This window comes from Rhea americana, unplaced genomic scaffold, assembly GCF_003343005.1.
Source record: "Rhea americana isolate MKP2758 unplaced genomic scaffold, rheAme1 scaffold_31, whole genome shotgun sequence".
In the NCBI taxonomy this organism is placed as follows: Eukaryota; Metazoa; Chordata; class Aves; order Rheiformes; family Rheidae; genus Rhea; species Rhea americana.
Genome location: NW_028186435.1, coordinates 6,704,372 through 6,728,072, shown reverse-complemented (window position 1 = coordinate 6,728,072; position 23,701 = coordinate 6,704,372). Strand labels below are relative to the sequence as shown.

Here is a 23,701-nt window from a genome sequence, read left to right as displayed (position 1 = left end):
CATAATTTTCACCATTTCCTAACTATGTCAGTGACTACCCAAGTTTGGCATTGCAGTGCAGAGAAAATGTCCAGGACTAAACCAGACAAGTCTAAGACCTCAGTTATATGAAATAGCTGCATCAGTGTTACTTCAGTTCACATGTAAACCAAATTGGCTGTGCTAGCTTAAGGCCAGTTTTTCAGCAATTTCCRAATCTGTTCTTAAATTGATTTAAGTTTAGATCAAAACAGACATGGTTTAGCATTGAAATACGAGAGTACCAACTGAGTCTTTTATATGAGTTTAGCTAAAATGRATTTAAAATGATGCCTTTGAGAAACTAATGTGAATTTTCCATGTAGTTTATACCTAGGTGGTGACTGTGGAAGCACAAGAGCACTTTGAAATTCCTCCTTTTTTAACTATCCCAGGTGCTGAGGGCTTCTGAAGTTGGCTGCACCTCTGTAAACTTCATGGCACTATTACGTGCCTGCAGAATACTCACAGAAAGAGAAAAGAGCCATCTCCATTTCATATGGACCAGACTTTTTTCAAATTTGATCCTGGAAGGTTTCCAAGAAAATGGCCTTCACTGTGTCTGGGACTGGGCGTTCCTTTATRATCATGATCTCACATAAGTGCATTTCACAGAAGCAATGAAACTGTCAAGCTGTAAAAGGAAGTTTTGGGACACAGAACTTTTCCAGAAGCTGTATCTGCACAGCAGAATGTATTTCCACAATGAAAAGTTGTCTGTAGACATTGTCGCTTTCAGAACTAAATGTCAAACTCCCTTTGAAACTTACAGAAACACTCAAGTGTGTGTGTGAGACCCCCTACAGAATTAATTAAGCTATTTCTCCTGGGGGGTGATAAGGAAGAAAAAGTGGGAGAGATTACTGTTGCTATTTTTACATGCTTGGGAGCTACTAAGTGGTTATAATAACGGCAGTCATAAATTACTTCTCCAATGCTTTTGGAGATGAGAGAGTGAACTGACACCTTAGAGGAATACAAGATAGGCATTCTGCATGGCAGAAGCTGCAAAGGAGTAGGCTGCGGCACTAGAGAAGCATTATATGGATGAAGCTAGATCTCCAGTTCTGCTCCCTCACTCTAATTTCTTTGTGGTCCAAGCAAAGCAGACCTTGAACTTGCGATCTGCRAGAGTTTGGTGAAGGCATTTGCAACTCCTACTTGGAGGATGGTTCAGCAAAAAAACCTCAGAAGTTTATTCTGTTTTTTTTTTTTCCTTTTTTTCTTTTACTGTTCCCCAAAAAAAGAAGCTCATTCATATRCACTTGACTCTGAGAGGTAGATTTTCAGTGCAGTGCAAGGTGACTTAACCACATGATTCCCGAGAACAGGAGCAGGAGTGTTGCAACAAAATCGGCATGCAAGGCATGCGAAAATGTCTGTAGATGCATCCACTGCCCTGTGGCAATGGGAATCCTGGTCAATGAATTTTGTGGCTGAGTTCTGAAACGAATAAAATCCATGCCACAAATCTGTCTGCAGCACTGTGATTTTCTCTATTTTAGATTCTGTGCAGACTTCTTCCTGGTGCATTGCATTAATATTAAATTAACAACACACTACTCACATGGAACTTACGTTCTAAAAAAAGCTCACATTATGCTGTAAGCCTTTTATTACAAAATAATAGCAGTCGTGAGGTTAAAGTTTGTTCATACAGTTTTCTATAGAACATCTGTACATTTTTATGGAGGATAAAAGCTACATTCCTTGTGTAGCTTAGTCATATGAATATAGATAATGAGTAGTTTATTGAATTTCCTTTTTGATTTTACCATTCGCTTATATTCATATAGAGTCTTTCCATGTAAAACATTAAGTGGTGCTTTCTTTTCAGAAACACTAATTTCTCTGTCAGTGTTCTGCAGAGGATGTGACCTGATATGAAAAGAACCTATTCCTCTAGGATTTAGCTTGTAGCTAGAGGCATAAAACAGAGATTCTGTGAAGTGGATTGTAATCCACACTGGAGAGAATAAAGAGAAATCACTAGGTCCATATGGAGCAGGACCTTGAAAAGCTTTGAAGACCATGTTCACAGGAATCATTACCCAGCATCCAAACCATGGAAGCCCACACATGCTTCAAAACCAAAATATTTTAGGGCTTTTGTGGCCTTCCATGATGTGGAAGCTGGACAGAATTTTTATTGAATCTGGCCCTATATAAGCAAAAGAATTTTGTAATCAGTGCATGGTTTAACAAGAAGCCAGAGAAATTCTTTCAATATTGGAGTAATATGGTGGGAAAGCTTAGTCCTAGATACAGTCCTGGCAGCTGAGCTCAAGAGAAATTTGCCTACAAGCAAAACTGTTTTTGTTTTTGTTTTTCCCATACTATCTGAAACTAACACAGAARATCACTAATTAATTTGAATGGAAAGAAAGGTATGTACAGGAATCTCAGTATTTGACTGAGGACATACAAGCCATGCCTTCATCAAATGCTGACCCTGCATCCCACAAAAAATATTTTCTAATACTTTAACTAGATTCAGTCCTTGGATGCTGCTCCTCCTCTTCTTCCCTTTTATTCCCATCTTGTAGCAACAATTTCTATTATTGGTAGAGAAGCTCACGATACAGTGCCAGAACTCCTTAATGCTGTTCCAGGTGTCAGACAGCAGGGACTATTAGAAAGCAATATGCAGAAATTCCCAACCCTGATGGTATTTCAACATTAAGCCTAGGTCCTGGAACAGTTGCTTGCTGTATTGCCAAAAGTCTTTTGGATTAAAGCTTTGGTAGTATTGAAATGAAACAGGCAAATACGTGATCATTGCATGATGATCTAGATTCAAAAGGGACTGCACATCATGCTCTGCCATGAAGTTGAAATYGTTCCAATGCTCTGCAGAGAGCCTTGTGTTGTGGCAGGCATTAGAGTTACCAATGGCCAGATTTGCAATGGTGTTTCCCAACTTGGAACTCTATTCTCATGTTTTAGGTACAGAGATTTGGATATTACTAAAAAGTGTTCAAAGAGGCATTAACCACCAGCTGAGAGAGTTCTGGAGATCTAGGCAAATGGATAGGACTCCTCTGGGACCTAGATAAGTGGATCTGAGCTCATTCCTTTAGCTTCAGCATATACCTGTAAGTGATGGTGACTTCACTGAGAGAAGCGTGGCAGCATATCAATAAACAGGGTGGCCACTGTGTAGCAAAATTAAAGCTATGCAATAATAACTATTAATGGATGTTTTTTTGCACAGCTGAATCCTTAGAAGAATGACGTAGTGTTTAGTCTTTCATTGCCAGATGATTTATTAAAAGAATTAACTGGCAAAAAAAAAGTGATTGTTTTGGGTGGTTTGGCTAACTCTATGCACAGTGATGTCCTAGCAGTGTGAGTTTCTACCTCTGTTGGTAGCGAAGTGTGACGTGCCCAGGGCTGTGGTTCTGTTCTTAGCTGCTCTTCTAACTCACTGTTTGACCTTGGAAAAGTCCCCTGACCATTTTGGGTTAGTATTTCATTTTGAACTTGAAACTCGGATCAGGTTCTCTGGACGATTCATGGGCTCTTAGGGCAAACCTGGGTCCAGCTCAGGGGTTGAGGCTGATGATTTTATAATTTGAGCCCTGTGTACACAAGGTTTGAGGTTTTGACATGTAACCAGATGAAACATAATGGTTTCAGTTGAGTTTTGCTTTGAATTTTTTGATTCAGCTGCATTCCACACTTCAAGGGAAAGCCTGAAGGTGATGAAGCTAACTGAAGAAACTGCCCATTGAGGGCTTCTAGGGGAAAACCAGATAGTTTCGCTCAGTCCTGTGTATATATTAATTCCTGTGTTAACCTGACTTTTATATTCAGTGCAGTGGCCCATGCCCTATTCTAGGAGGTAACTGTAAGAGAGGCAAGTGTGTAACACTAAAATCGTGCAGGATGCCTTTCAAGGAAGATCTCTGCCTACACACCTGGGAACATTGTGAGTGGTAACATATTTTTCCTTTTTAAATTTCCTGGCCTTTCCACCATTCCCTCCTTCCCAATTGTCCTTCAGCATCCAAACAGTACAGTGATTTTAACTGTAAGGTATCCCAAGATTTGCAGAGCTAATCTTTTAGATTTCTGCCAAATGTTAAATAGATATGGTCATGGCTTTGGTCAAAATGCGGCTTGAGTCCATTCTCCAGGTTGCTGTGTTTGGGTCTCACTTTGTTAGACCTCAGCATCTCTGACTGGACTTTCRGTGATATTCTGGATATGCACATCTTTCTGGGGCCTGAAAAGCCAATGGAGCCTGAAAGCAGCTAAGTTCCTCAGTGCTTAAACTCATTTCTGTGCTCTAGTCTTGTGGATACTCCAGCTTACAGYCCACCCTTTCATACACAGTTAACAGATATTTAAACAGTACAGGCTTAGCAGAAGAGATTTCTACAACCAGTTATTATTTTCTTAGGCAACAGAAGAGAGAACAAGGTTGAAGTAAAATAAGAAATCTTTGCTTACACTCTTTAGCACAAAGACCTCCAGGATGTGCTTCTCTTGACCCACTCGTCTCTGCCATTGACCTTCTGTCCCTCTGCCCATCCATCCATCCATCTATCCGTCCATCTGTGACAAGGTCTTAGYGTGTTGTTTTTACTCTTTAAGTTACACGTGAAATCTGTAAAATAAGGACAGATCCCTCCATCTCCCAAATTTCACAGCTTCTTCCTCACATAACTTCTGTGTCCTGTGGTCCCCGCTCCTGTATGACAGATAGAGTTTGAAGAACACAGCAAAGAGGAGGCGAGCCTTCTGCGAACATCAGCATTCACTTCTGGGAGTCCATCCCAAAGATTTCAAGGATGTGAAGGCTGGCCAGCTCTGGGCCACAGTTTGCTTGAGCTATATCTACATTGTAAGCATGGAAGCAGCTCCCAGCTCTGGATTTAGCTGGCCTGCACAGGCTGCGTCCCAGCTGGGAAGAGACCCAGGTATCTTCCACCCCTCCCAGGCTGGAGGGACCCTCAGGAGCTGAACCGGCTCAGGCCGATATTGTCGCTCCGATTCACAGAGTTAGTGGAGGGGAAGGGAGAGCGGGGGCCTCGGGGCCTGTCCTGCCTCAAAGCAAGAGCCAGCTACTCCCCAGATCTCAGAGGGAATTTTTAGAGGGCAGAATCTGGCACTGGCTTGTGTGACTTTATTTTAAAGAACTAACTGTGATTTTTATATGGAGCATTTGCATGCCAAAAATACAGCTCTTTTTATTTAGTGAAATATCCTTTGGAAAACTGTAAAATCATGACAGGTTTTCATATTTATTTTACATTCAGTTCAGGATTATACACGATCAGCTTTAGGGCCTTGTAGGAGCCAAGAGAATATAAAGGTTGTCAGAAAATTGGAAGCTTTATAGCAGGCTGTTCTGATTTAACTGGCAGACCATTTAAAGTTGCTGAGATTTAAGGAGAAGCCGAGCTTTTCAGAAATGTCAGTCTTTTAAGGAGAATGCTGCTGTTTCTGACTGGCCCCCATTCTGGAAAGTACTGACCTCAGCAATGGCAGGAGAACGGCAGCAGCATCTTTAAACTATATTTTATTATTATTGTTCAGAAGTTTCCCCCTTTCAGAATAGATGAATTTCCCCCTGGGGATGTAGCAGCATCTGGGCTTTCCTGCAGCTGAGTTTAAAGCAGCCTCGTTCCCTGGAATGAAGTGACAGCTTTTAGTCTTCCCTAGAAACGTGTCAATGCATTCAGGTTCATTTGTAACACACAGAGAAGAAAATTGATATTAGGGGGAAAAGGAAGGGGGGAAAAAAAAAAAAGAGGAAAATATCTTTGAGGGCTTCACTTGCCCAGGCCAGGAGGTACTGTAGTGTGGCCACACGTTTCAGTCCACGTGAGTGGCGCAGGAATGAGCCGCGCATGCGCGCGCACRTGCCCGCATGCCCGTGCCCACGTGTGCGCACACGCAGCCCGGGAGCCTTCGCAGCCAGTCAAAGTGCTCCTGCAGTCGAAGGCAAGTTTTCTCGGTTCTTGTAATAAAAGCTGAGATCTGGCATCAGTGCCACATGCAGAGTACACAACGTACACAACGTGGGTTACGTCTGACTCCACGCGCGAGACGATGGCCGCGTTGTTTCCCCCTTTTCTGCAGAAGTATAAAAGAGCATCATGCCGCAGACGGCACATTTTAGTCTGAAGTGGAACAGGCAGAGGATTTCAATGGAAAGTTGATTTATTTCAAGGGATTATGGGAGCGCAAGGATAAAGCTGGCAGCCGGCCACAGGGAGAGCCCTTGACCTAGAAGCAGGAGCAGCTTTCAAAGCTGTACATGTACATAGCTGAACAGAACACTTTTTAATTTAGCACAGAGCATAACCTGAATTCTTTCTCTCAGGAAGGATGAAAGAAACAAATTTTCCTTCTTAGTAGGACATTAGAAGCTGTATCCAAAGCTCTTTGCCTATTTTACATCTTATTCTGCAGCATTGCAGGGAGCAATTGTTTGTGACCAAAAGCCACTTTTTCCCTTTCTTAAGTGGGAAAGTAAAGTGAGCTGCCACTCATAAAACCGACTGGATACAGAATTAATTTGCTTTTCCTGWTAGATGAAACAAGTTAACAGGCCATTGCAAGTTACTCTCTGAATCAACATATGAAACATAATTTCACTGTTCCTCCTCCTCCCCCCTCCTCCCCCCCCGGTTCCTTCCTTTAGGCCTTGAGCTGTAATTATTAAAGACTTCAAACCTCCCTAGTGACATCAGCTGGTTAAAAAAATTTGGATCACAGGAATAATGTAACCCAGAGTCTGCTTTCAGCAGCATTGTTCACACTCCAGAGAAGGTAATTCTCTCCAAAATACTCTTCTGTAACTATGCTCTATTAATTTTAGTGGTAGTTTTTAGGAAGCTTCACATCAGGATTCAAATCATCTTGCCTGTTCCTTAGTCAGAAGGTACAGAGCGTAACGGCAACAGAACAAGTCTTTAAAATGGTATTTCGGAGCATTTCATGAAGACGATGTATTATATCAAACATGCCATAATAATTACATTTACTAAAACTTCCTAAGCAGTAATAGACTCCTAACTCAGCTGCCCTTGAAATCAATCATAAACTTCAGCAGCCTAATTAAGTGCTGTATTCTGCAGCTCTTATTCCGGCCAAACATCCACAGGCGTCTCTAGGTATCTGATCTGAATCAAGGACTCTGGGTTTGAGCCCTGTGTTTCCAGACAGTGCGTCTGACTGATACTGTAAAACCACAAAATGCCAGATGGTTTCAACATATTACATAGCTCCTGCTATGGGCATTCACCAGCAGTGTGTGCCTTCCTGTAAAAATTCGCACACTGAAACAACTTCTTGCAGTGTGGAGACAACAGCGTGTCTGAAACCAAAGCTCTAACGACATTGGTGTTGCTCAGCYGCTTGTCAGCTTCTGGTCTGGGACAAATTTTTAGCTGTTCTAAAATTAGTAGTTAATGTAACACTGCCTAGAAGAGGGCATAGTCTGGGCAGGCTTCTTCATTATCAGCTTCCTTGTTGAACTTTAATCGTTGCTTATGACTTCTCCGCTGTTTTGGGTTTAGCTTGCATCATGGGCAGAAGTTGGCCGTTGTGTCAGATTTGCGTGGCGGCTTTGCATATGCATTAAAACGAGACTAATGGATTTTTCACTTGTCAGCTACAATGAATGGGGTGAGCAGAAGTGCCATGGGAGAGCCAAGTGGCAGCTCTGCAACCTGTTTTGCGCAGCCAGGGTAGATGCCAGGTAGGGTGGCTTGGTGTTCTGGGGAGAAGAGGGCTAGAAAAGTGSCCCTTTTGCTATGCTACCTAAACCAGTCATCACTGAGGCCACCAGATCGCAGTGTGTGCTAACTGATCTGCCAGTTTCCTTACAGCTCACACATAGGATCCCCCCTGGATCTCTTGRGAAATAGGAAAGAGCTACTGAGATAGTCATGCCAGCTGTGTGCAAAGAAGGGAGTCCCTGTCTTTGCTGTACACCCCGATCCCTTTTGTCAGGCTCTGGAGGGTAGACCTCAACCCTTTGAGTTTCCTGGGCTAAGGATTTCAATGCTGACATGCTGTGAAGTTCTTTGGGCACCCTGAACTGTACCTTTGGGCATGCCCTAAACTATCCCAGCAAAGCTGGTGGGGTTGGTGCTTGCCTCGCTGCTTCATCTTTGTGGGAAGACGGGACAAGGTGGGTTTGGCCTATAGAGGAGAGCCATTTGGTTAGCCCTGCTCCCTTAATGCATACAGCCAAGACCAGGCTCCCTACAAAAGGCAGCTTTACCTGCCTGCATCCCAGTGCAGTGGTCCCTCAATTGTGGGGACCTTTGGCTCTTGATGCTCGAGGCTTTCCTGGATCTAGCTGCAGGTACTTTGGGAGGTGCAGGCGCATACAAGTGCTTGGGCTAAACCCTGACTACYTTTGTCATACTGAGGAGTTTGAGGGTCCTGCCCAGGAGCCCCATTAAATGCAAAGGTATTAAATCCTGCCTGCAGACACCTGCCATTTCTTGAGCATACCTGTTTCTCCAGAAACCGTGAGACTCAGGCCTTGCAAACSCCATCCTGAACTGAGCTACACGGAGATGTCTGCCAATCTTGTGCTGAAGAAAACATTAAACTGCCAACTGGTTTTATCCATGCCGCTGCATGTGCGTTTGCATGCCTTTGGTTAGGCCAGCTGTGTGGTCACCTTCCCCACCATGATGTTTAGGGATCACTGAGCGCCAGGGAGCCTGATGGACTGCCATTATGGAGCAGGAAGCAACATACCATGCAACTGCCTTTTGACAGGGCTTCTATGAGGTACCTGCTCTGTCCTGCCTCCTCGCTGTGTCTCAGCCCCGGTCCTGCCTGCAGCCAGAGCCTGTGTGAACAAGGGCTGCGTTAATGCACCAGTTTGCTGTCACATGAGATGGTGCCAACCATGGGCCTATACTCTCCCTTCCTCCTCATTAGTCCAGAGTCCTTTTAGCTAGACCTGCACTCAGTTCAATCTAGACCTACACTAGTTCAGAGATAAGCAGTATATTTTTGCTATTATATTATCACATGCAAGTCCTAATTATGGGGTTATGCCCTTATGCCAGGTGTTGCATACATCCCTTTGCTCCTGCTCCCCCCAAATCCTCCATGCCCTCTCTGAAAAAGTCTGAAAAGATTTGAAATGTTACAAGTGCTCCAAGTATTGCTGCAGGCCTCATAAGATAGGGTATGTGCCCAGAGCACGGCTTGCTGAAGAGCTTTTAGTCCATCTGGTTTTCATGAAGAGGTAGGGAGGAGCAGGGGAATGCTTTTTCTTTAAAAGTTAAAAAAGCCCATGCTTGTATGTCGAATGCTTTTTGCAGCCAGGTTACCAGGGACATTCTGTGCATAAAGCTGTGCTTGAACTCATTTTCAGCTTATGTTGTAACTCCCCTTCTTGGCATTAGTACTAATAACTTTGTAATCAAATACATGGCAGTTGCACCAGTGGGCCAACAAGGTCACTTTTAATTCATGCCCCTGTCTGTGGTTTGGTGGGGAAAACATAATTATGAAATCTCCTGGGAAATGGCTGTCTTGATGTGGCCAGGCTTCTTACTAGTAATAAGTATTTATTTCTTTTCTACCAATAGAAATTAATAAACCTGAAAAATAGAAACACTTCTGTTGCTTGTACATAGGAAGGAAACTTGTAACTGAATTTACTRTGTGTTGTTTGTAATTCTTCTCTTTCATATCTACTAATTATGGCAAAGAACAGGAGAACTCTAATGACAGTAGTGTTACCTGAATAAAATTTTAGTTATTTCAGCTTTAGTGAATAATTTGTCTTCCTCAACTTGATTTACTAATGTCTTCGTTGACAAGACTCCCCATTCTATGCATTCATTTTGTACTTAGAGAGAGAGTGTTTATAATTTACAATTTAAGTCTGAGTGCTATTATTTTTGCACTGTCAGATAGCATCTGTTGTAGGAGATGGCTCTTCATGTGCTGGTGCCGCAAAAAAATAAAGCAAACCAGCCATGTTAGCAGCCAGTTCTATGAGCATCCTGTTCAATGCTGTTAAGGCAAGTTTCTTTTGAAAGAGCGGAAAACAGAACTGCATAAGGGAACTCTGTGGGGTCATTTACAGTGGGATGAGTTGGCATTAGCTGTGTAGGACTCATTCACACAAGCTGTTTGATCCAGGTTCCACAATGTGGTTCCCTTACCTGGGTAAAATTCAGGCTAAAATTTTTTGTAGACATTAGATTGTCTTTGGCACCTGGTTATCACTACAGGCATCCCAARGTCCCACAAGCATCCCACAAGCTTTCCCCAGGACAGCCTATGTACTTGATGCACACTATAGCACAACTTATAAGTAGACTGTAATTAAATGATCTGAATTAGATATAACTATGTGCAGGCCAAGTATAGCACARCTTTTAGCATGGTTAGTTGTTTTTGCTAGAGCATGCAGGACCAGGCTATTTCAAAGCACGTTGTAGTTTACTTTGTGACAAAAAAAGGGGGGCTTCAGTGAACCCTAACAAGACCCTTCATCTTTTGTGCTTGATTATGAGTCTCTAATTATTTTGTTTGTTTGTTTATTGTCAGAGCATAGTAAAAACACTAGCTAATTAGGCTCCTTCTTCTTGTACCTGGTGGAGAAGGCAAGTGAGGGCTCTGGACAGGGTAGGTCCTACCAGACAGCTTCCTTGTCCGTTTGCCCAAACGGTTCTTACCACTGTTGGCAAGACCATCGCCCTTGTTCAGCCATACTACACCTTTTCAACTCATAGCACAGTACCATCACTGTGATTATTATGTCTCTTTCTATAGAAACACTAGATGCATCCACTGATGTGTTGGGGCATAACAGTGTTTAGCATGGGCTTCCTGCACAGCTAAAATTATTATAGCATAGCTTTTTTGGCAGACTAAAACTGATCATCTAAAGCCCAGAATACTGGTAGCTGACACTGATTTCAGCTGTGGTTGTGGATGCTCATAATTTTAAAAAATCAGGCCTTGTGTTACATGATAGAGACCACACAGCTAGTCACTGACGAATGCTATACTTTTTCCGGATACTCATATGTAGAAGTGCGAAGTTTTAAAAAGTTTAAAAGGCCATGAAAAGATGTCTTTAAATGTCATGAAGTTTAAATAACAAAGAATTGCATGTTGCTAGTTACATCAAGCATGTATTGTTCCATTCTACCTCTCCTTTCCTTTGATCTATTTGTAAGTCATTGCAAACTTTGTTAAAAATCCAAATTCCAGAATCTTCCCCCCTCCAAAAAAAGAGTGTCCTTTTGACTTGGACTTGCATTTTGAGAAGCCTATTTCTTTTGTATTACTAAAATGCCAAGATTTTAATGGAATGCTTTATTAGGTTTCCAAATGCTTTTAGCCAATAACAAGCAAAGTTCAGCTCAGTAGTTTTAATCGCAGAAACATCAAATCTGTTTTCTCTGCATGTGAGAAGAGCCATGCAGCTCTTAAGAAGATTAAAGCTATAAATTCTACAATTACAGGGGCCAGTGCTTTCACAGTCCAAATCAGGCCAGGTTATTTTATGGAAGTTTTGCCTCATGCAAATTTCCAATACTATTGATTGCCATCCAGTTTTGTGGGGGATGTTTTTTATTATTGTTGTTGTTCTCTGGTATGCCATTTGTGGAAGGTAAATACAGTGCTTTTTCTTTTGTCTTGCCTCTCTGCTTTATTTAAGAATTAAGTGGCAAATTACATCATTTTCATTATCAGTACAGCACACAAAACCATCTGTTACTCAAAGACATCAGGATCAGCAGTCAGCCACCCTCAAAATAAGCAGCTGTAAATCTAGAGTGCCTATACTTTCTAAATGGAGAGAGGCTTTACATTAATCTCCTGGACTTGCTGAGTATCTGGTACGGTGCCCAAACACAAGTAAACTCAATTAGTAAAAATAGACATGATGTGGCAGCTCAATATATGGCATTTAAGCATGTGTTCTACAAACCAGAAGTGCTTGGTTCAAGTCCCAGAGACTCTGTTTCATACATATGATTCAGTTATTTTCCCAGTTGCCAAATACCTTGTAAAAAATAATGGTAATATATTTTATTTCCACAAGGATGCAATAGTGCCATCATTTACACATGTATAAATCTGGAGAATCTCAGCTGACTCCTGTTAAAATTCTGAATGTTCAGCAACTCTGAAAAATTGCATGTATCAACTGACACTTGAAAACTAGTACACTAACTAGCCTGAGTGTTTCTGTGTTTTGTATATGCAAAATTACATGGAATGTACTATTTTAAACAGGTAAGAACATTTGCAATTAGTAGATACTTTCAGGAGCTTTGTTCTGCAGAGCGGAGCAGGCCTGGGTACAACAATAATTTTAAACTTTAAGCTTACTGGAAAGTCTYATTGTCTGCCCCCGTTAGCAGTGTAACAGACTACACCTCTTTTTTATGGCAAGCTGATCAAAGTAAAATTATTCAAGTTAAATGCTCTCAGAGATCCCTGTGCTCAACTGCGTAACCCAAGAGCTTAGGTTTGGGTGTGGTGTTCTTGACCTTCTACTCTTTTGTCTTTTCAGCTTGTTTTACTTCCTGTATCTGCCCGGTTTTGGGCAGGAGTGTAATCTAAAGAGACCCTGTTTGTTTTCCATGCACATTATGATAGGCTTCCATTGTGTAACGACATACAGTATGCAGGATAAAACACCCTGCTTATTATAGCAGAGTTAAAAGGCCTGTCAGTATTTCCATTTCAAACTCCTATTTTCAGGAGTTTACTACTGAGCCGTAACAAATTGCAGGCAGGAAACTTGGCAGCCACATTCCCAGCCTAAGAGCAAATTCTTTTACCAACTTGAAATCAATCAATTAATTAATATTAATGGCATGTGCTTCCARCTTGCAAAATAAAGGCAGTTTTGTTATTGTTTTGTTTTGTTTTATCTGTGAAACAAAAGATGAAGATTAAGGAGAGCATTTAAATACCAACTGTCCATATATAAGAGTTTGGGGAATAGACCAGGAATCGTGATGGAGATTATTATCTAGTGGACATTCCTGAAAGAGTGAGCTAATTCTCCTAAAAGAAATATCAATATAGATGGGGTATTAATCAATATATAAAAGAGAGAATAAGCCTGGAAGAGCAGGGGAGTTTTATGTGTCACAAATAGTTACAATGCCAGCAAACTGCAACTTGATAGCCAGGACCAGTGAGAGTGAAAATCTTTGGGATTAGTTTAACAGGGACAAAAATAAAAACAAAACAAAATAGTAACACCACAGAGTTTGAAGGGAAATCAGAAAAAATAATAGTTGGACCCTTTTCATAGTAAATGTTTTTGGTATGTTTTAACTATAGAGATTTTAATTATATACAGCCAGATATTCAGAGTTTAAGTCCTGAAATAAGCACAAAGCATTTTTTGTCCGTTGTCCAGGCAGTAAAGATTTCAAGCTGATAAATGATCCTAGTTTATSTTTCTGTTCATTGAAGATTGAGCATCATAAAGAATCTAGCAACTGGTGACCGTAAACAACATGATTTCAACATACTATTCAAGGAATGTACTAGTGCAAAATAGCAGATTTGGGGGATGCAGTCTGCAGGAACTTAAGAAACTCAACGAACATTTTGTGTAATAAAAAGCTAAGAAGGTTGCTAGCACCTAAGAAGAGGGGAATCCTAAGAAAACACAGTAAGTAAGAAAGAAATACCAGATTGCAGTTCTTTAGAAGAAGGGACTTGGTTGTTGTTGGGATTTCTTATTTTGTTTCATTTCCAGGAAATTCTAATCTTTCTAGGTCAAAATGAGGAAAGATTGTTATTTCACCTTTGGAAAGATCTACCTTCTTATCTCCCTGTTCCCATGCTATTTCTGAAAAATCAGATGGTCTCAAAAATCTGATCTTTGTTCAACAGAGAGCCATTCCTAGAGATGTGTTGAATAATGGAGTATTTGACTGCATCATTCATTGTAAACAACATAACTTGTAAGCCTGTATTATTTAATACTCAAACAAAAGAAGGCATCTTCATTTAGGGATTTAAGAGGTTATTAGAATATAACAATGATTTTAGAAAATCACCAAAAGAATAACTTTCATGAACAGTCTCGCTACATCGTGCAGATTTCATGATCTCACTGGAGAGATCTTAAATGTGTGAACATTGAGAAAAATGTGTCTTGGTTCACATAAATGATTTTGGAGATCATGACTCCTGTACAAGCTCTCATACAGGTATGAGCTTTTTAGGGACCCTACAGAGCCTGCAAGCTCTTCTTCTGCAGTTTTCGTGATGATCTCTACATGAGACTCTGAGGAACTGATCAGCTTGACGGTGAGTCACACTAAGCTAAAAACTTCTGGGAGCATTTCTGGGTACCTCTGGTACTCTGAAGAGACTTTAGTGAGAGACAACACTGGGGCTGGGATGCTTGCCCAGATTGTAAACTATGCAGGAATTTCAGTACAGTTGATAAGCTCTGCACTGGACCCTGCAAAATATATACATTTTGTAACAATACCTACAGGCTACCAACATGTATCTTTGGGATAGCAGCCACTGGAATACAGCTGCCTGTGAGCCCTGTCTCCTCCATCTGCGCTCTCTTTCCATACTGGTTTGACCGTACGCATGGTTTGACTATGAGAATTACCTGAGGAATCATTCGTTGTTTCTTCCCTTCCCCTCTGCCCCAGCTCTACATTTTTAACCAGCAGAGGGAATTAGAAGACCCATATATGATAAAAAATGCAGGCTCTGTAAAGAATATATTAAAAAGGGATGAAACCTTAATGTCACAAAGGAAGACAGGGTCTTGCAAATGTGACTTGAGTTTTCAATATTGTAGAGGAATGTTACAAAAAAAMCAAGATTTGAGCTGTGTCTGCAGATGGATCATTTTGGAGGTGAGGGAGGTGGTAGTTCCTCTGTATGCAACTATCAGGCTTTCTTCTGGGCATATTCTCACTGCCAGGGAGAGCCTGACAAAAGGRGAAGTGTTCAGAGAACAGGAGCAAAAGCAGTTGTGGAGAGGCTGATCTGATCTGAGCCGCAACTCTCTTTGAGCTAAGCCACATTGCATTTACCAGCAGGCAAAGGGTGTTCATCCATGCAGTTATTGCATAGTAGCTGGTGTCCTATAAATCCACACCCTTGGTTGCCTCAGCATAACTTGTTCATGAAGGCATACCCTCAAGCACATAGCTAACTTAAAATGTGTGATTCAGAATCATTAAGGCAACGGGACAGCTTGTACACTCTGAATCAGACACCAAGTTTACACACCTTGCTGAAGTTGGGCCAAAGGAGGGAGAGAAATGACTTAATATGTCTGTCCTAAGAAATGAGATGTATCATAGAAAAGTGCTATCTCTATCATGGAGGGATACAGACTAAATGTCAGGAAAACCATCTGGTAATCCAACTTTGGTAGCATTTCAGATTTTTCAGGCCTGATATGTTTATCAGTGTGTAAAATGGTCTCCTGAGGATGGCAGAAGATGTCCCATCACTTCAGATTTTTAACACCACAGTAGATCAGTTGACAGAGTTTATGAAATGAGAAGGGTTTTAGTCAGTATGTGTTGCTAAATAAGTATGAAAAAATGCAGATAGTATCATCATTTCACTTTTGTTTACATTAATGCTGTTTTGCTTTGTCCTTGACGTGCAAAAATGTTGCTTTTCTGAGTCCTTGGCTAAGCCTTGGGAAAAGAGAGTACTCTGTATTCCACACTGTATGTTGCTTTAATAGTAATAACACTTATACTTCAGTTTGTCATCACTGTTCCATGAGACAAAATGGTAAGTTTTACAATTCCTATTCTACAGGCAGAAGAATGGAGGGAGAAAAGAGGGTACGACAAGATTAAGACCAAGACAGAGGGAGTCGAAACCAGGTTTGGAACTGCAAAGGAAGCAGTGAAAGCTTTAACAGAGCAGTTTGTGTAACAACAGAGGAGGCTAGAACTTTCCAGGCTGATGTCTACAAAGTTCTGGAGATAAGGGTGGAGACTGGCCATTCTCTGTCTCAGTACAAGAGGTGGGAGCGTGAAATGTCGTAGGCAAAAAGAGGCGAATCTTCATGCATCAGGTGATCAATCTGTGCAACTTGACAWTAGGATTTGTGGAGGCTAAAAGTTTATACGGGAAGATTGTACCAGTTCTTGGAAGATAAATCTATTGAGGGTTACTAAACAGGCAGAAACCACATCCTGCTCAGGAAGTCCCTTGAGCTGAAAATAGCTGGAGGCTGGAGAGTACTTGGAGGAAGTATCATATGCTTGCCATGTTCTCATTTTTCCTGAAGTATCTGCTTATTACCACTGTTGTTTAACAAGCTGAGGAACATGGGCCCTTGTCTTACCCGGTATGGCCTTTCTTATGTCCTTTTGGGTAAAGAAAATGAGAATATAAACTGATCTATAATGAGGAACCATTTCAGAACTAGCTTCTCCTGAGTAGGAATGGCTTGCAATGAGTCGGTCTCCAGGTCTTATCCACACTCTTGGGTATACTGGACCCAATAGCAGGACAATCCCCATAGGGGCTCTGATGTGGTAGAATGTACAATTTGCAGGGGTTTGAATTTTACAATTTTTGGGGGATGCCCTGTGGGAAAAGACATCCACTTTGGGAGAAGGCTGAAGATGTGCTTTCAGCAGGCAGGTGTTTCTGGTGTGCCTGGATGCTCAGCTAAGTTCCTCCTGAGAAAACTGTATTAGTTGTTAGTTTTACTTTCTGCTAGTATAGCAAAAGATAGATAAAAAATAACTCTGGTCCTGGACCTAAAACAGTTTGTACTCATCTTTAGCTTGAAACCAATGCAGGAAACCTAATTTGSCTGAATTGACTGAATTTGTAAATCTCGATTCTGGATTTGGATGAGAGCTTTGGGGCCCAGGCCCATCTCTGTCATATTTTGTGAAGAGGTATAGACAGTGAGAGCAGAAAATGTCTATTCTTCCTATGTTGCAACTTTTCTTAAGATGTCATCAGGATTTTAGCATGTGGACAAAATGTGCAGGTTTGGCAGCAGGATAGAGTATACTGGCTTTGAAGGTCTGTTAGGTCAATGATCCATGAGGTAGGAAGGGTTTGTACAATGGACCAGAACAGCTCAGTTGGGGCCACTAAAGGTCTTAGCTGTCAAAAAAATCCATGTTTTCCGTTCCTAGGTTTGGTCAGACAGGTAAGCAGCCCATTTCCTCCCTTCCTCCCATTAAAACTCCTTGCAGTTATCAAAATATGTATAGCATTGACCAGGGAGACCATACAGTACTTTGGAAACCATGCTGTCTTATATGCTGGTAAGACACTTTAAGAAAGGTCAGAAGTTATTTCCCAATTCTAAATGTTTACATGATAGATGCTAATCTAATCTGTCTAGACAATAACGCCCATAACAGATACAAAAAAATCTGGCAGTGAACTCCCAGGAAAGTCTCTGTAGCAGGTCTGATTTAAAGGGACAAAGTGTATCATGCAGGGGCCTGTGCACTCGGACTGCTCTCTCCTAGGAGCTGAGAGCCCTCTGCCAGAAAGCGGCCAGAGCATTGCAGGTCTCGTTAGTTCATTAGTGTTATTTTAGTTGAATGTTAATCCGTGTTAACAGTGCTGCCTTGACAGCCCTGCAAACTAAAATATTTTTCAGAGACGAGCTTCCCTGTCGTGCCCTGCTGATGTACTTTAACCCCAGTGTGGAGGGATCACCTCTAGGGATAAGTAAGCAGTTTACTTTCCATGCATCCTTGGCCTTTCTGCTCACACCACCCCTAGTGGTAACTGCAGTGTTGGAGGGGTTATGGCAATGGGTGGAGACCTTAGACACCTTTAGACCATAGGCCATAAAGCACCTGACAGCTTGCAAGAGTGATTTCTTGGGAGGTGCCCAGCCCAGCTGAGCAGTGAGCACCTCCAGAGAAAGGCTGAGCACTTTCGGTTTCCCCTGGCCACTGTGGGAGCAGGTTCCCAGTCCGGAGCTTGGGTCCTTGTTGGTCGTTGTCCCCTCCACATCAGGGACCTGTAATGGACTGACATCACATTCAAAAGACTAAACCCAGTCTAGATTGTAAGACCTCAGAGGATGAAGGATTTATCAGTCTTCTTGATTCATCGATGAATTGCTTTCCCTGTTCAAGAAGCAAACAAAAAAAAACCCCACATCTCATTTCAGATCTGAGTCTTTCTAAGGATCTGCGAAGCTCTTGTTATTTTAAAGAGGAGTGTGGTTACCTCTTTTTGAAAATCAAGGCAGTGGCAAGTTAAACATTTTTGTACTTAAATATCCTATTACGTATACGACAAGGAATGACAAATAGAGAATGATTTCTTCGGAGACCAGTACAACACCAAACTAGGCACGATGCAGTAAAATAAAGAAAATGAACAGCAGCCTTTTTTTGAATTTGCTTCCAAAGGACCTCAGCATTTTAAACCATAAGTTTCTCTCTTTGAATCGCACTGTAGTACTACATACTTGCTTAGCCTTCGTGAATGCTTTGCTCTCATTTCACTAAATGTTAATTTGCATGAGATACTTGTGGCTTTAAAGAGACAGCATTGGCTCTCTGTGTCTACCAATCTAATTTCCTTCCATCTGAAAACAATCACAGTCAGAGCTCTGGAGAACATCATCAACATCCCTGGTCTGATAGGGATTTCTAAGTGAACGCACAAAAAAAATAAAGATGTTAGTCATATGCCGTTATGTTCACACAAGTGGCACTTCAAGTTAAAGAATATATTCCGAATATGTTATTGTTCAGATTGTGTTCATTTCTAACTTCTCTGAGGAAAGTACCTTAATTAGTCTGCTCTAATCCAAATTATAGTTTCTCATGTGTCAGAGCTGCTAAAATACCTTAAATCAACTGCATATGTCTGAAATAATAATGAAAATAACTGCATTAGCGAAAATTATCTGAATGCAAGAGGGCTATAAATAGACAGGAGGTGGATAGGACAGTCGGCAGATTTTGAGTTGGAATAAAAACATCGTACTTAAGCCAAAAGCATGGCAACAAGTATTTTCTGTTATAAAAATATTTGAGATGAATTTAGTTTTTGTGAAAGCTGTCTGAAATCGAAGTGAATAGCAGAAGTTCTCTGTTTATTTGCAAGTCAGTATTAATACCTGAAGCATGAAGCAAGACACCTTAAGAGCATTGCCAACAAGCCTYTGATAGTATTCAAAAATCCTTTTTCGGCATGAGAGAAGACTGATTGTATGTGCATGCTCTTTCACAGTAACCTCCACCTTGATATCGCCTGTCACTTGAGCAAAGTGTAGAAGTCTTTGAAGTGGATTACTACTGTCCACTAGAGGCTGTAATGAGACCAACAATGTCATTTTATGACAAATTGAAGACTTAAGACTGTAATGATTGATAATTGTAAGATTATTTTTCACACTCAGTATGGCTTTAATCACTGGATTTCCCTGTGTGCTAGTGTTAGAAAAAATCCAACTTCTTATGCCTCTCATTCTCCCATTTTTCATAGTTAACTATTCATTCTATAAAATAAGCAGCACAGATGACAGTACAACTAGTGTATTGAAAGACAGCTTCTTCTAGACAGCGTGCATCTTCCGTGTCAAATTGATTAATAGCTTTTGGCTGACAACATACTCAGCTGGGACTCGTGTCGGTTTTAACATGTCACCAGCAGTAAATAAAAATGCTTGAGTCTATGTGTGTTCTTGCATCCCACTCGCCACCACAGTATCTGAGCTCTGTCCRCACTGCATTCATCCATGTGATGGACTAACATCTGTCCCGTATTTTGTGGCTCACTCGCTCCCCGGTGGCAGGAGGGCCAGTAATGGAATAGGTTGTTTTTGAATTTTACTACTTTGTGTCCACCCCCATTGCTATAAGCCTTCCTCAGAGGGGCAAGGCGAGGTGGTTTATGTTGTTTTGGAGATGCTGTGACTCCCATTTCATGTATTGGGGCTAGTCTTGGAGCAAGATCCAACCCCTTCACTGCTGATCTGCCTCCGTCTGTTGTGAGAACCTTCCTGGTGGCAGGTAGAATCGTGTTTATTTTCCATAGCAAGTGGCTCCTTCTCTTGGGCTTACTCCTGCACTTCTGGGTCAATTGGCCATACTGCCTTAGTAGACACTAAGGGGACCTTTACCCTGGCTGGTCACACAGTTCACAATCAAGTGCTGTTCCCCAGCCCCTCGGCCCTCACCAGCACGTCCTTATTTCATGGTATAGAACAAGGAATAGCTGGAGCCCCAGTATAGGCCCTGAATAGGGGAACTGCAGAAGCGTAGGAACATCTTGTGATATGGTAGTATATCCCATGTGTCAGGCAATGTTAAGGGAGGCATAGTCCCCAATGCTCTTTTTTGCCTGTTATGCAACCGATGATACATATTCCCAGTTAGAAGCTGGTGAGGAATGGCTTCTGATCCTGAGGTGGTTGGCTGGAGTTACGGCATTTCCCAAAGCTATGGTTTTCAAGGTTGCCTGCTGGTTCAGGAAAACAATATTGCTTTGATTTCTAATTGACTTACATTTTAGGGGGTCTTTTTTCAACTCTGAGGCAGAAACACAGACAGAGATTTAGGAGCTCAGAGCTAGAGCATGGCAAAAAAATGTGGGTCCTGTGGCAAACAGCATAGCCGCAGAACGGAGGAGTAACACAAGTCTCTTACATGAGCCTGCTGCAGAAGGGAAAGTTGCCCAAAGCTTGCTTCAGCATGAATGTGGCTTCTCTTTCCCAGCGTGTGCCACACCTCTTGGCAAGGTGAGCAGCCGAGAAGGAAAGATTCCTTTCTCCTGAGGTAGCACTCTGCGCAACTGGAATAAAAAAGGTGGCGGATGGGAGACTGCCGCATACTCAGACCTGAACCCTGGTGCTTCTCCAGGGCTTTCACTTGTTTTCCAGTAATTTCCAGTCTCTGTCTCTCTCCCTTGGTTACTTTTATTAAATCAATGAACCTTGCATTAGCTGGATGAAGATAATTTTGCTGTCTGCTGCTGTATATTCACTATTGCATAGTGCTGAGTGGCATGTTTGTCCAGACATCTTGGCCTGTTGCTACTTCTATCCCCAGATTGCTCACAAAATGGAAAATTATGTTGGATTTCATAGGAACGTGAACTAAAGATGCAGAGGTTGCAGTGGTAGATGATCCGTACGCTTCATAAAGCGAGTCTATATTCAGTATCAACTCTAAATCAAGAGCACTGCAGCTTAAAATGTTACTATTACATTCTTTAGCAATTATGGTGAACTAGTACAGTTGTTTATAGAAGGGACTGCTTTGCTGGTCTGTAGAATGACAGATCAGCATGATAGAGTCCTAGTGTATTTTACATCTAACCTCTACTGCTAGAAATATCTAATGGACACATATATCTACAGTAGAAATCTGCTTCCTTGGAGTTGGTTGTGGTGCGGGCAAATTGTTACAAGCTGCAACAAACAACCTGGTCTGGATGGAGATATTGCCGGCAGTCCACATACACTGCTCCCTGGAGCCTTTCCAAGGCCTGTGGATTGGTGCATCAATCCCACAGCCTCCAGCTCTGTGGAGCAGGTACATAATTGCCTTGAGTATTTATGCAACATTTTTGCAATGTGGTGGTGGTGGGGGGAGGCTTTCTCAGTGCTGTGCCTCCCTTCCTGATGGCAAAGCAGAGCATGAATAGTTCTTTATGGACCCACTGTCAGGCTGCATGCAAACCTAGCAGCCCTATCATCCTTTGGTTGTATTCTTCCCATTTGTTTCTTCCATTAATTGTTTTAATTTCCTTAAACTGTACCTATTGTGGCAATACTGTGTTTTGTCTTTTCTCCTAAAAGTTTAATTCCAGAAAGAAGACATGTTCTTTGGTCTCCAGTTTGCATCTGTGTTTGTTACTTGCCCACCGTTGCATTGTATGAACTGCGGAGACCCACGTTGAGAGAAGTAAGGGCATAACGAGCTGATGCTGGAGCATCCTGGAAGTGTAAGCTGCCTTATGGAGGAGGGAGGGMGAGTTTGGGAGGGACTCACAGTGGTCTGTGTACAGCTGGGAGAGATGTGAGGGGATCTTTGATGAAGTGCGTGCTAAGCATCCAGAGAATGTTAGTACCTAAACATGCGTGGTTCAGCCCTGACTGTCTTGTAGTTCAGTGATGCTATGAGTCAGAGTCTCTTTTGGTCTGAATGAAGTGGAAGGTACTTTCTACAAAGCAACTCAAGTATATGCCAAAGATCTGGATAAATAGAACTAATTCAGAAAATGAGAGTGGGATGCAGGCTCTTGCTCTAAAACACTTTGCAGTTCTCCACAGCAAAATGCAATAAGGCATCTTAAGTAAAATCACCCCTTTCTGACTCTTACAGAGGCTGTTTCAGCAGAGTTTTATTTCCTYCCTTAGAGAACCAAACTAGCCTTGACTGAGACACTGACTTTCATGCATCCCTTAAACCAGCATTCCCTGCTTTTTCTGAAGGACAGCATATTTTGCTTTGCTAGCCGGCTCTCCTCTCCCTGTCAAACCATATAGTGGTGTGTTAAACCATATAGTGGTGTGGGTTTTTTTTTCTTCCCCCCCCCCCTTTTTTTTCCACCTTGCACATTTCTTCCTGCTTGCAAAGCGCTTGGAGATCCCGAGGAGCCGGGATTTGCGCGCAGTAGCGGTGAGTGCACATGCATCCGGCTGTCGGGAGCCTGGAAAGCGTTAAAAGAGCGAAACGGCGGAGGGTGGCGGCGGTGCGAGGAGCAGCGCGGCGCCCCGCGGAGCGCGCAGCAGCGCCGCAAAGGGTTAAGGCGGCGGCGGCGGCGGGGCTGCGCGGATGCAATAATCTGTGTGGCTCTGCTGGCCGCCTGCCAGAGCGCTGCCTTGCCTCCTCCTCCTCCTCCTCCTCTCCCCCCCCCCACCTTTTGCATGAAGTAGGATCCTTGAGCTGTTGCAGAGGCAGCCAACTGCTCCATATTTGGCTTCTATTACACATTTACATACTGGAGAGAGCGAGAGGGGAGAGCGAGCGAGCGAGAGGGGAGAGGGAGCGAGCGAGCTCTGTACCGCAGACATCATTTCTACTACAGTGGTGGAGACATCCCGGACCTGTGTCACTGCAGGGGGAAGGAAACAAAACAAAACAAAACAAAACCTTAAACCTCTGAAAACCCCGAAACAAACAAACAAACAAACAAAAACCAAGCAGCCCCGAGCCCTGTGAGCAGCTAGGAGGACATTTGTGCGCGAGTCTCTCTCTGACCCCCCCCCGCCAGCCCCACCTCCACTGACACTTTACAGTAAGTGGCTTTTTTTTCTTCCTCCTCTGCTTTTTTATGTATTTTTTTTAATGTTATTGTTTTTGCCTCGTTCCCTCCCTCCCCCCACCCCTTTCCCTCTCCCCGGCTTCTTCCCTTGTTTAGACTGCGAACCGCCAGCGATTTCCAGCTGGAAAAACACGGGCTTGGGGGAGGAGGGGAGCGGTGCGGAGCGGAGCGCCCGGGCCCCGGCCGAGGCCTGGGGGGGAGGGGGGGCCGCGAAATGGCCGGCGGCCGCGGGGCGGGGAGGGGGAGCAGGCGGGGAGCGCCTGCGGCTGCGGGGGGACAGCGGAGTCGCGGGTGCGGGGCTCGCCCGTTCTCTCCCCTCCGCCACCCGCCGCCGCGCCTTCCTCATCCTCCCCCTCCGCCCCAGAGGCGGCGCGGCGCGGCCCGGCCGGGGGTGTCGGTGTCTGCGGGGACGGTGGACATTTTGCGAGCGGCGGCGGCG

General features: G+C 42.9%; 1 protein-coding gene across 3 annotated transcripts in view; it reads left to right on the top strand.

Moving 5' to 3' along the window:
• ATXN1 (ataxin 1) overlaps nucleotides 1–23,701 on the top strand; it is a 310,686-nt gene that overhangs the window by 70,762 nt on the left and 216,223 nt on the right. For 2 of the 3 annotated variants that reach the window (XM_085310065.1, XM_085310062.1), the window contains exon 1: nucleotides 22,878–23,235. The exons of the other annotated variant lie outside the window; for it this stretch is intronic. The gene's annotated coding sequence lies outside the window, so the exon portion shown is untranslated. Of the gene's footprint in view, nucleotides 1–22,877; nucleotides 23,236–23,701 lie in introns of those variants that run through there. 3 annotated transcript variants of the gene reach the window in all.